This window comes from Apium graveolens, chromosome 1 (assembly GCF_009905375.1).
Source record: "Apium graveolens cultivar Ventura chromosome 1, ASM990537v1, whole genome shotgun sequence".
Taxonomy (NCBI): domain Eukaryota; kingdom Viridiplantae; phylum Streptophyta; class Magnoliopsida; order Apiales; family Apiaceae; genus Apium; species Apium graveolens.
In genome coordinates, this window is record NC_133647.1 from 127761825 (window position 1) to 127775406 (window position 13582).

Consider the following 13582-nt stretch of genomic DNA (forward strand, 5'->3'; position numbering starts at 1 on the left):
TGTTCAATAACTACATCCTTTTGGGAGGATACAGCTAGAAATGAGTTTTTATCCTTTTTAAGCATTGCAGTTTGTTGGGAAACTGCAGTGTGGCTAGGGTGGGATCCACTCAACTCTCCATCCTTATCCTTAGGGTTTATTTTATGTTCACCCCTTCCCTCACCTACCTTGCCCTCCTTCACACTGCCCTCTTTGGTTTTAGTGGATTTTGCAACTGTCATCTTTTAAGAGATACCAGAGGGGGCTTTCTTTGATTTGGGTTTGAAAATTTTTACAGGTTTGGTAGCTTGGGTAGGCAACTGTTGGGTCATTGACACAGTTGCCATAGCCACACTAGAACTCAAAGAAATTAGTGAGGTTGGAATAGTGATAGGGATAGATGAACTTACCTCACTTACCTGAGGTGCTTCCATTACATGGAAATAGAACAATGTCACATCCTTGTGATGATTGGCCCTGTTCAAATCTGCAATGAGCCTTCTCTCTTGAACCCAACAATCTAGTTTGTTGTTAGGGTTCTCAAGTACAATACCCTCAGAAAGATGGTTAGCTAACATCATAAAGAATCTAGCATAATACATATTCTTACCTCTCTTATTTAACTCTCCTAGTTTAAAACCTAACTCAAACAAAACAAGGTCACTAAAATTATAGAATTTATCTGTAACTAGCATGTAGAGCATGTTAAGCATTAAGATATTGACTGAATCAAAATTACTGACTTTACCTGAAAAGACCTTTGTCACTACATCACACATAAAACTCCATTCTTTTCTAAGGCCCAATCTCCTAATGTCACTTAACTTAGAAGTAGAAAGAGCATAGTTCATGGAATTAAGCATATTGATTATATCAGTGTCAGTGTGTGGTGAGGTCATAGTGTTATTAGGAATTGAAACATGCTTTTATAACATCACTATTGATACAAAATTCTTTATATTTAATGGTTAAAGTGATGGTCTTATCTGTAGAGTTGTATGCAACAGTGGTCCACATCTCTTCAACAACTTCACAAAAGATTGTGGGTGATTCCAGCATGGCATAGTTGAGCTTGCAATTCTTCACAAAGTCCATCATCTTGTGATAGTCACCAGATTGCTGAATACCCTTGTTCACTAGTGCAGTGAAATTGTTCTTCTCATAAATGAACCCAGTTTGAGACATAATCTTTACAACATATGTCATTGTTAGAGAATAAGAGCTTGAAGAGAAATAAAGTAAGTGCTTTGAAAGAGAATGAAATTTGAGCAGTTGATTTGAGAATGATAAAATAAAAGCAATTGAAATGAAATAAGGTTTTATACTATCTCAAAAGATTAACTATTAAAAACAATAAATTTAATTAAAGTAACCAATAGAAATTGCCTAAAATAGCCATTTAAAAATAAACTGTAAAAATTCCACCCATTATCCGTCGTGTTATACTTACAAACTGTAAGTATACTCGATGGATAATGTTCAGGAAATTAACGGCTAAGATTAAGGAAATTCGACGGATGAGGATAAACTGTTATCCGTCGAGTCATAAATTATTCCAGAAAAATAATTGATTTTTATTAGCAAATTGTATACCGACGGATGATCAAACTCGATGGATAAAGATCATCTGTCGAGATGTAAATTTTGACTTAGCCAAAATTTCATCCAAGACTGAAAAGTCAATTAAATTTCTTACTGCATTCCAACTTGCAAATAATCTTATAAGGATTTAGGAATAATTGAGCATACCTAACTCACTTATCAACCTTGAAAAGGTGGATTCATCCAGTGGCTTGGTAAAGATATCTGCAACCTGCTTCTCACTTGGAACAAAATGTAGTTCTACAGTACCATTCATAACATGTTCCCTTATGAAGTGGTACTTGATATCTATGTGCTTTGTCCTTGAATGTTGTACTGGATTTTCAGTGATGGCAATTGCACTTGTGTTGTCACAGAAAATAGGAATCCTCTCAACTTGCAAACCATAGTCTAACAATTGATTTTTCATCCATAATATATGTGCACAGCAACTACCAGCAACAATATATTCAGCTTCAGTTGTAGAAGTAGAAACTGAATTTTGCTTTTTACTGAACCAGGACACAAGCTTGTTTTCTAGAAATTGACAGGTTCCTGTTGTACTTTTTCTATCAATTCTACAACCTGCATAATCTGCATCTGAATAACCAGTTAGATCAAAACCAGAATCTCTAGGGTACCAAATGCCAAGTTTTGGTGTTCCCTTGAGATATCTGAAAATTCTCTTAATAGCTATTAAGTGAGATTCTCTAGGATCAGCCTGAAATGTAGCACATAAACATGTAGCAAACATTATATCTGGCCTACTAGCTGTTAAGTATAGAAGTGAGCCAACCATGCCCCTATAACTTGAAATATCCACAGACTTCTCAGTAGTGTTTAATTCAAGCTTAGTTGCAGTGGTCATGGGAGTTTTTGCAGTTTTGTAATCCACTAGATCAAACTTCTTTAAAAGATCAAAAATGTATTTAGTTTGACTAATGAATATTCAATCACTAACTTGCTTAACTTGTAAACCAAGAAAGTAAGTCAGTTATCCCATCATACTCATTTCATACTTACTTTGCATCAATTTGGCAAACTTTTTGCAAAGTTTCTCATTTGTAGAGCCAAAAATAATATCATCTACATAAATTTGAACAAGTATACTAGAGCCAATAACATTTCTGAAAAAAAAATGTTTTATCTACAGTACCTCTTGTGAAGTGATTTTCCAAAAGGAACTTTGATAAAGTGTCATACCAGGCTCTAGGTGCTTGCTTCAGTGCATAAAGTGCTTTCAAAAGATAATAAAAAAGTCTGGAAAATTTGGATCTTCAAATCCAGGAGGTTGACTGACATAGACTTCCTCCTCCAAATCTCCATTCAGAAAGGCACTTTTGACATCCATTTGATAGACCTTGAAATTGGCATGTGTTGCATAGGCTAAGAAGATTTTGATGGCTTCAAGTCTTGCAACAGGAGCAAATGTTTCATCAAAATCTATTCCTTCTTGTTGACAATAGCCCTTAACAACCAATCTAGCTTTGTTCCTGACTACTATGACATTTTCATCCATCTTGTTTCTGAATACCCACTTGGTGTCTATTGGATTCTTTCCTTTAGGCTTGGGCACCAGCTTCCATACATTATTCCTTTTCAATCGGTTTAGCTCCTCCTGCATAGCTAAAATCCAATCAGGATCCAACAAAACTTCTTCTACCTTCTTTGGTTCTTCCTTGGAAAGAAAGCTATTGTATAGATATTCTTCTTGAGTTCCTCTCCTTGTTTGAACTCTAGAATATACATCACCAATTATGAGCTCAAATGGGTGATCTTTTGTCCATTTTCTTTGTTGAGGTTGATTAGCTCTAGATGAAGAGGCCTCATTGTTGTCTTGATGTGTGATTGAGTTTTGATTGTTAGAAACTCCCCCTAAGTTTGTGGATCTTTGATTTGAGAAAGGGGAACTTTTTGTAGGTGATCTATCTTGACTTCCTGCTCCTTTTGATAACCCGACGGATGGTGAATTTTGAGTACCGACGGATGAAGCTGGTTGTCTCCCGACAGATAACGCAGATTGCCTCCCGACGGATGAAGCATTATGCAACTCGACAGATGTTGAGTTTTGTGCTTCATTGGTAGTAGATTTTTCTGCATTATCCTTTGATACTGTTTCTTGATCACTTTCATCATCACTGTCATCACTAACCATCTCCATATTGTCGAATTTGAGGCTCTCATGGTAATCTCCATCTTGCAGTCCTTCAATCTTTTTATCATCAAACACAACATGTATTGATTCCACAACAATGTTGGTTCTTAGATTGTAGACTCTATATGCTTTACCAACAACATATCCAACAAAAATTCATTCATCTACTTTAGCATCAAACTTCCCATTTTGATCAGTTTGATTTCTCAGAATATAGCATTTGCAGCCAAAGACATGAAGAAAATTTAGAGTTGATTTCTTGTTCTTGAACAATTGATAGGGAGTCATGCACCTTGCTTGATTAACCGGAGAAATATTTTGAGTGTAGCATGCAGTATTTACAGCTTCAGCCCAGAAATATGTTGGCAGTTTAGATTCTTCAAGCATTGTCCTTGCAGCTTCAATAAGTGATATGTTCTTCCTTTCCACTACTCCATTCTGTTGTGGAGTTCTTTCTGTTGAAAACTCATGCAGAATCCCATTTTCCTCACAAAATTCTCTCATGACAGAATTCTTGAACTCGGTTCCATTGTCACTCCTGCTTCTTCTAACCTTGAAATCAGGATGATTATTGACTTGCCTTATGTGATTGATGATGATTTCACTAGCCTCATCTTTAGACTTTAGGAAATATGTCCAAGAGAACTTTGAGAAATCATCTACAATTACTAGGCAAAATCTTTTCCTTGAGATAGACAACACATTGACTAATCCAAACAAATCCATATGTAGCAGCTGCAAAGGTTCTTCAATTGTTGAATCAAGTTTCTTCCTGAATGATGCTTTAATCTGCTTCCCTTTTTGGCAGGCATAACACAATCCATCCTTAGAAAACTCCACTAGAGGAATGCCTCTAACCAGTTCTTTCTTTACTAGCTCATTCATGGTCTTGAAGTTTAAATGGGACAGCTTCTTGTGCCATAGCCAACTTTCATCCTGACTTGCTTTACTGAGAATACAAGTAATAGATTCCGCATTAGATGAGTTGAAATCAGCTAGGAACACATTTCCTTTTCTCACACCAGTGAGAACGACTTTGTTGCTTCTTTTATTAGTCATAACACAGGCTTCTGAATTGAAGGTTTGCCTTTATCACAAAGCTGGCTGATACTCAACAGATTGTGTTTGAGACCATCCACTAAGGCAACCTCCGCAATGATGACATTGTCCTTTTAAATCAATCCATATTCCATAGTATAACCCTTGCTGTCATCTCCAAAAGTAATACTTGGTCCAGCTCTCTCCTTGAACTCTGTGAGTAGGGTAGAATCACCAGTCATGTGTCTTGAACAACCACTATCCAAGTACCAAAGATTCTTTCTGTTTCCCTGATTACTTGAAGAACTTGTTTCTGTTTCATCAGACTTGGCCATTAGGGCTAGATTAACATAGCTGACATCTTCATCTTCATCCAGACCATCTGCTGCCCAGTCATTTTCTTGTGTAATGAAAGCCCTTTCCTTTTGTTTAAGTAGATCAAAGTATTTTTGCTTATAATCTACAGGCTCAAACTTTTTCTTACTGGAATATGACTTCCTAAACTCACTGGCAAAGTGCCCTGCCAAGCCACATTTCAATTTTGATTTATCCACCATGTTTCTATTTGGCTTGGCTGCTCCAAAGTTCTTTTTAAACTTGAGCTTTGAAAATCTTTTGGAAAGAAATGCTAAATGTTCATCAATGTCTTCCATGTCATCTTGGCTCAAAGAATCTTCACTTTCTACTGCAAGCCCCTCGCCCTTGCTTTCACAGACCCTTGAAGTTGACTCAACAGCTTCCATATTCACTTCCTTCTCTTTTTCCAACTCAACAACTAGTGCAATGGATCCTCCTTTCTTCTTTCCTCTCTCCATCCTCGCATCTTGCTCTATTTCAAGCTCATAAGTTTTCAGAATGCCATACAGTCTCTCCAAAGTAAACTCCTTGTAATCTTGTGAGTTTCTTAATGAGACTGTCATTGGTTTCCATTCCTTTGGAAGGGATCAAAGGAATTTCAGATTGGAGTCTTTTGTCTGATAGACCCTTCCATGCAACTTTAGAGCATTTAGCAGTTTTTGAAACCTACTAAAAATGTCAGTGAGAGACTCACTTTCTTCATTATGAAAATGCTCATATAGCTGAATCAGTAGCTGCATCTTGTTTTCTCTAACTTGCTCAGTGCCATCACAGATGATCTGTATTGTATCACAAACATCCTTGGCAGTTTTGTAGTTGATAATGTTGTCAAACATATCACCATCAACTCCATTAAAATGAATATTCATGGTCTTTTTATCCTTCCTGACTTGTTCAATGTCAGGATCAGACCATTCATTCCTAGGCTTGGGGACATATGGCTCATTTCCAGTTGCAACTCTCATTGGAACATGAGGGCCCCTTTCTATGCAGTCAACATAGGCCTCATCTTGAGAAAGCAAATGAAGATGCATCTTTACCTTCCAATGATGGTAATTATCTTTATCTAGAAAAGGAATCTTGACTCCAACATCCTTCTTGTTCATCTTGCTGTATTGTTTTGATCTTTAAACTCTTTATAAGTTAAGAGCTTGCTCTGATACCAATTGTTAGTCCCTTAACAATATGACAAGAATTATAGAAGGGGGGTTAAATGGAATTCTTAAAACTTTTTCTTAAAATAAGAATGTTCTAACTCGAATATATATATAAGTGTGAATTGATTAGCACAATGTGGAATAGTTACTTAAATGAATAAAAACACAAGTAATTAGAAACAAGAGTCTTTAAAAACTTTCTAGTGGATTTGAATGATTCCACCAGAGATATATAATATATATCGAGAGAACTCTGTGTGCAAAAAACTCAAAGCTGCTTACAAATATTGAACAACTAAAAATGCAGAGAAATGCTAAGAATTCTGCTTACAAATATTTCTCTGCTTGTATCTCAGATGATTCCTTAGTTGCTACTTCTTAGTTTATATATCACCAAGATTACAAAGTAATGAGACAGGATAATAAACAAAAACTATCTAGTCTATTGCAATGCTACTTCATTACTCTATTCCAGCATCTTTGAATATCTTCATAATAGCATGGAAATGGTAATGCTTCTTTGTTCTCGAAAACCCAGTTGAATAGGCTACCACATTCCATTTGCATCCACTCGACGCATGTGACTGTGTTATCACTGTCAACATATATTTGAATTCTTTATCCATCGGATTCATGATCATCCGTCGAGTTATTGATCATCCGTCGGGTTGTTGATCATCCTTCAAATTCATTGTTGTTTATCCGTCGGGCAGCAATCAGGCACTTGACTTCATTTCACTTATGCAGAATTACAAGACATCATCTATGTACAATTGATCAACCTATTCTGCATATCTAACTAAAGTCAACATGACTTAAGTACTACTACAGATTCTAAACAATGTGTATGCAGAAATGTGCTACAGACTTATTATTACATAAGCTACTCACTCGATGGATAATAAGTCATCATCCGTCGGGACTATATTGAGTCATCCGTCGGAACTATAAATCTTATCCGTCGAGTGCTACATAATTTCACTAAGTAAAATCTACCAAGGTGTTTTGTTCATGAAATCATCAAGTACACAACATATACACAATATTATTTGATCAACTCTATAATTCGCCAAAGAGTCCACTTTCATTGTCAAAGCCTTAAGTTGAGTAGCTATAGCAGTAGCTGTATCCACTTCCTGAATTCCTGCGACCTTGCCTTGCAACATTATTTGCGTAGGATTCTGGTATTAATTAGCTTCCATGATCTCAATCAACTCATAAGCTTCATTATAGCTATTAGCCCATAAGGCTCCACCAGACGCTGTATCGAGCATAGACCTAGACTGAGCACCCAAACCATTATAGAAATAGTTTATAATCATCCAATCAGGCATGCCATGGTGTGGGAACTTCCTTAGCATCTCCTTATATCAATCCCAAGCCTCACATAGAGATTCTCCAGTTTGTTGTGCAAACTGAGTAAGAGCATTCCTGATTCCAGCAGTCTTCGCCATAGGAAAAAACTTAGTGAGAAGCTTTTGAGCAAGATCCTCCCATGTGGTGATAGACCCTTTTGGTAGAGAATGTAACCAACACTTTTCTTTATACCTCAGAGAGAATGGGAAGAGTCGTAGCTTGATAGCATCTTCAGTCACCCCATTGAACTTGAAAGTGTTGCAGATCTCGATGAAATCCCTGATGTGCATGTTAGGGTCTTCTATAGGAGAACCCCAAAACTGAACTGAGTTCTGTATCATTTGAATCGTGCTCGACTTGATCTCAAAAGTGTTAGCCGAGATGGCTAGTCTGATGATGCTTGACTGAATATCATTGATCATAGGCTGAGAATAGTCCATCAGAGCCTTAGAATTTTCTGCTTGATCTCTCATCACTACTAAAGCCGGTTCCTCGACTTATTCTTCTTCTTCTTCTACTTTCTCTTCGTCCTCAAAAACTTCCCTTCAAATCTCTACAGCTTTTTCCTCGGCTTGATCAAGAGTTTTCTTACGAGCCCGCGAACGCATATGCATACACGCTCGCTAGAGTACCTGAAACACGATAAGGAAAAGAGTAAGTAAGTAAGTAACAATGTCTGAGTCAATGAACTTTAACAATCACTAATGACAAACACATAAACTAAAAGTTAACACCATGTCCCCGGTAGCTGCGCCAAAAACTTGTTAGTCAGTAAACACGCGCTAAAATTCATGCAAGTATACGCGTTCGCAAGTAATATAGAATTATTTCTAGTTCGTTCCCATAGAGACAGGCTTAGATTAACTTTTTAATTTATGCACTTATGCAACAATGATATGGCTATTATTCAATGCCAAGATAAATTAAAAATTGAGTTTTGATTTACTACAATTAACTATTGAGAATTATACTAGAGAACATTAACTAAAGAGAGTAAATTGAATTAAATAATATATAACACAAATATGGAATTCTAACTTCATTAAGTACTTCATTCAAAAGCCTTATTGTTCTCAACCTTAGCATACAATGGTGATGACACTAATCAGATAACATGAAATTGATAAACGCCAACTTTCGTTGCACGAATACCATACTACCAGACATCCAAAAAAAATATAGAAGCTGAATAGACACCAATTATATTGAGACCCAATATATCTATAGAATTTGACTACATAACTGTTTAATACACAAGTTATCTATCATGATTATACATGGAAAGTAAGATGGTTAAAATTACCTACGAATCATGCATAACAATAACACATGAACCTATACTAGCATGGCAAGTTCTAAACCCTTAAATTCACTATCACTACATTAAGAATTAGCATGCTATCTTATAAGTTCGCGACGCTCATAATACGAATAAGCACAACCAATACTAGATTACCATACAATCACCACACACTAAGGCATCGAAACAAATTAACTAAAGAAATCCATAAATAAATCCGCTAGAACCCCACGATAACGATTATCCCATAATCGGACTCATCATCAATGTGGGTTTTGATGAAAGCATGGTATAATAAATGTAGTCTTTATAAACAAATAATAAACCAAGTACAAAATAAGAGTATAGGTTCACGAATAAGAAAACTAGCATCCGAAGTTACAACTTAGAACAAAGAATCACAAGTAAAAAATAGATCTTCTTCGCCTTCGTTGAATCGTGCTAAAACGGTGTTCTTACGCCTTCTCCTTGTGCTCTGGTAGGTCTCTCCCTAAAAACGTCTTTTATTTAGGTATATATAGCAGTCCATACAAAGTAGAAGTCCTCTAATTAGTAGCCAAGTAGAATCAGGATTTTAATATCCCGACCCGGCGCGGGCACGCACTTCATCAGCGCGGGCGCGCTTCATTAGCGCGGGCGCGCTTCATCAGCGCGGGCGCGCTGTATTTCTATAGTTTGGGCGTGGGCGCGCCGTGCTTCTGGAGAAAATTATGCTTTTCTTCAATTCTTACTGCAATGAGTTGGTTTCCCGAGCTTTATTCCATGGATACCATCATAACACCATATTAGCACCAAAATAATGCTAATTCACCTGAATCCCAGATTAATTCCTGAAATGCAAAAACACTAGAAAACACATTAAAAAACCAACAACATGAGTACAAATACATTAATTCAAAGCTTACTGGAGCGTTATAAAGTGTCATAAATGCCACTCAATAATGTTTCATCAATCTTCAGATATTAAAATGTTTGTACGTTAACAGCAAGCTCTGATACCAATAGTTACGCCCTTAATCAACTGTGGGGGGGGTGAATACTGTTAATATAATCAACTAGACAATGCTTTAACAAAATCAACAGTTTTTATATCAATATTATAAAAACTTATTAAACAAGTACTCTCTCGAATGGATGAACAAATGTCCTTGAGAGCTGCTAGGTTATGCGAAAGATATAACAATGTCTCAATGCTTATAGCATGAACCTAATATGTGCTTTATAAAGAGCACAACTACCAATGTATAAGAATCTATTCTATTAACAACAAGGAAACCTATCCAATTGCTTTTGAGATAAAGCTATTTATATGAGGACATAAGGGAACATATACAATGTCCTGAATATACAAGTTTTTTCAGCTATGATTCATGACTTACTCATTTATATTATGGATTGTTGTGAGATTAACCCTTATATTTAACATGGACATTGTTTTGTATTCCGGCTCAAAATCATATTTCATAAAATGAATTAATTGATGCAAAAAAAAGTTTCACGTAAAATTATAAAAATATTTACATTAAGCACAAAAATGTAAATATATACTGATGGGCATGATATGAGCTTAATAATGAAAAGGTACCCGACCGTAAAGTTTCCAGGAGGGGTGAAAAAGTACCCGATTATAAAGTCTTCAGGAGTGGCAATTCAGTACTCTCATTATGATTTGTGAAGTCTCCAGGAGTGGCAATTCAATAATCTTATTCTGATTTATGCCTCAAACTGAAGGCTAAATTTTTTTTAGCATTTTAAATTATAAAATATGAGTTCTTTTTTAAGAGTAACATAACTGAAACACAAGAAATTACCTTTTATTGTGAACTTTTATCAAACATCTGAGTTGCACTTGAGATCTCGCATATATGATATGAAAGTTACTATTTAGTAGACCACTGTGTTGAAATTTAATGGTAACTGGACACCTGTTCATACACCCTAGATCTATTCCCTATGCGATAGAATAGAATACCCGTAAAAGAGGTTTTGGAGAGGGTAAAAGATGATTTTGGAGAGCAATTTAATTAGATAGACGAAACAATGCGAGCATAAATAACTATGTATATATATGACGGGTGAGACTTGAAGATTAAAAGGCTAAACCGAACATAATTGATTGACTGTTGATATTTTCACTAACAGACGGGCAACCATATCGACAGAGAAGAGAGAAGAGGAATGTAGAACAATAAAACTGTGAGTCAGTGAGAAAATAGGAAAAATGGAATAGACAACTTTAAGCAATGCCATGTAGGACGCCGAAGACCCTCCTTTATATAATTATATAGATATATATATATTATCATCAAGTTATCGAATCCCCTCCCAGGGTATGGGGATGTCAAGTATTTATAGGGAAGCCCTTAGTTGGGTTTCCTAATCTATTACATTTTAAATTTCTTACTGAGCTTACTCATAAACTCTATTTTCAATATATTTCCTAATACATCTTATTTTGACTTATCTTTGGATCTATGACCCAATATTTGTCCCCCCCTCGAGTTTTAATATCTGTAAGTTTGTGTACTTTTTCAGTCTAGAATAAAGACAAAAAAGAGAGGGAAAATGTGAAAAAATAAGAGTGACATTATATTCAATATATGTATTATATATATATTTTTTTATTTTTTTTCTCTTTTTTCACTCTTTCTCCCCCTTTTTATATAAAATGTGAAGCTTTCAGATTTTTGTTTCTAATTTTTCTTTTTGGAAGTTGTTTCCCTGTGTCTCTTCGGGTTCTGGGATTTGTCATCACAAAAGGGGAAGCAGAGGTTTCTTTTTCTGCATCATATCTCCTATTCCATAGTCTCTGTAAGTTTCCTTCAACTTTTCTTTTACTTTTTCTTTCATCAATTTGTTTAAATAATGTTTGCGTCATCTTCTCGTACTATTAATGACTATGATCATGGTAAGAAGCCTGTAGATGATCAAGAAGATAAAAAATCTACTATTAACCTCGATTACCTAGACATACCAGATGTTTTATCTTCAAAAAAAAATTGGGATGTTTGATAAAGATTATATTCAATCCAGTATTTCACTCTCTTTAACCCCTAGAACTGAAGCTTTTAGGCTTCAGACTATTGAAACTCGTCCCACTAATGGGGAAAAAGAGTTTGTATAACGACTCGTGTATTTCTGTATTATTTAAATACGTAATTAGGGAATTATTAAATAAGCAAAATACGTGTATAGCTTCGGTCAGCTATGTGTTGTTTTGTTATTATGTATGTGTGATTTTTGATGTACTGGAATTGTCCTCGTAATTAATTATGGATTTGTATTGAATTATTTTCACTTTTAAAAGTGGATTTAATACAATATTATTTGTGTAAATATGTGGATTATCTCTAAAATTGTTTTCATGACTTTATAATCTCAATATTTATTTTTGGAATTTTATAAAATTTAGATTTCAATATTTTATCAATTATTTAGCCCTGTATGATTTTCTTATTGCATTTATTTGAAAAATCTGTATTTAATTCCTGAATTCTTCAAAAATTATGAAACTCATATTTATTTAAGTTGGGAATATTCTGAGAATTTTAAAAGTATTTTGGGAATTTTCGGAGTTAGTGACACCCGCGCATCGATTCGTTTAATTAATAAAAGAGGGTATAAATTGCGTCTCAGAAATTGTTTTAAAATTTTGAGATTTACCTTTTTATAAACTTCGGGATATTTATAACCTTTTAAAAATATTTTTGAAATTTTCTGAATTTGTTTTAAGTGCAGCTCGGTTCGTTAGTTGTGAAATGCGGGTACGAGTCGCGTTCCAAAAATGTTTTGAAAATTAGGAAAATTTTACTTTAATAGTTTCAGGATATTTAGAAAATTTTAGGACTATTCTGGGATTATTTCGATTAATAGTTATTTACCAGCTGTATCGTTAAAAGGATTAAAGGCGAGACAAAATTAAGTTGCAGGGCAAATTGGGGTGATACGTGGCAGTTGAGGGACACGTGTCTTGTTCTCAACTGATTAACTAAAATGAAAGAAAGCAAATAAAAAGGGGGGGGGGGTACACAGGGGATCTCTCTCACTTCTCTCCCTCATGTTTCTATATTTTCTTCCTCTATTCGAGTTGCCCCGCGTTCCGGTAAGTTAAGGTGCCATTTTTCCGGCCGCCCCTCTCTTTTCCGGCCACTATCCCATTTCCCCCGGTTTAATTACTTCTGTGTGACCTGTTTCTCAGTTGGGTTACGATGTTTGATTGTTGCAGATTATATATGTATGCAACAGTTGTATATGTATATATGCTCAACCTTGTTATTGCTGTTGTTGCCACCTCTCGGATTTTCCGAGAGGTATGGCGGCGTTGCAGCGGCATGGCCGCGTGAGTTCTGTGCCGTGTTCTTGTTTCTCTGTGAGTGATTTTCTGTTGGGCTTGGTAAATTGAGCCTACTTGTTGGGCCGATTGTTATTTGGTCTTAGTTCTTTTAATTTCCAAATTATTATGTATATATTAGTTTGGGAATTTCTTATATTTTATATATTTTCTGCATGAAATTAATGAGTGAATTTAGTGATATAAAAATATTTCATGCGGGGAATATTTAGAATAATCGGTGAAATTTCGTGTGGAAACTCGAAATTTATCGGGTACCGACGAATTTTTCCGCCGTCGGCGATGAGCCTCGGCGAGCCGACGATGGA

At 35.5% G+C, this 13582-nt stretch overlaps 1 non-coding gene across 1 annotated transcript; it reads left to right on the forward strand.

Annotated features, from left to right (window-relative positions):
* The first annotated feature begins 7599 nt into the window (after window positions 1-7599).
* On the forward strand, window positions 7600-7706 carry LOC141681960 (small nucleolar RNA R71). Its single transcript, XR_012559370.1, has one exon. It is a non-coding gene; the product is annotated as a small nucleolar RNA R71 (small nucleolar RNA).
* Window positions 7707-13582: the final 5876 nt, after the last annotated feature.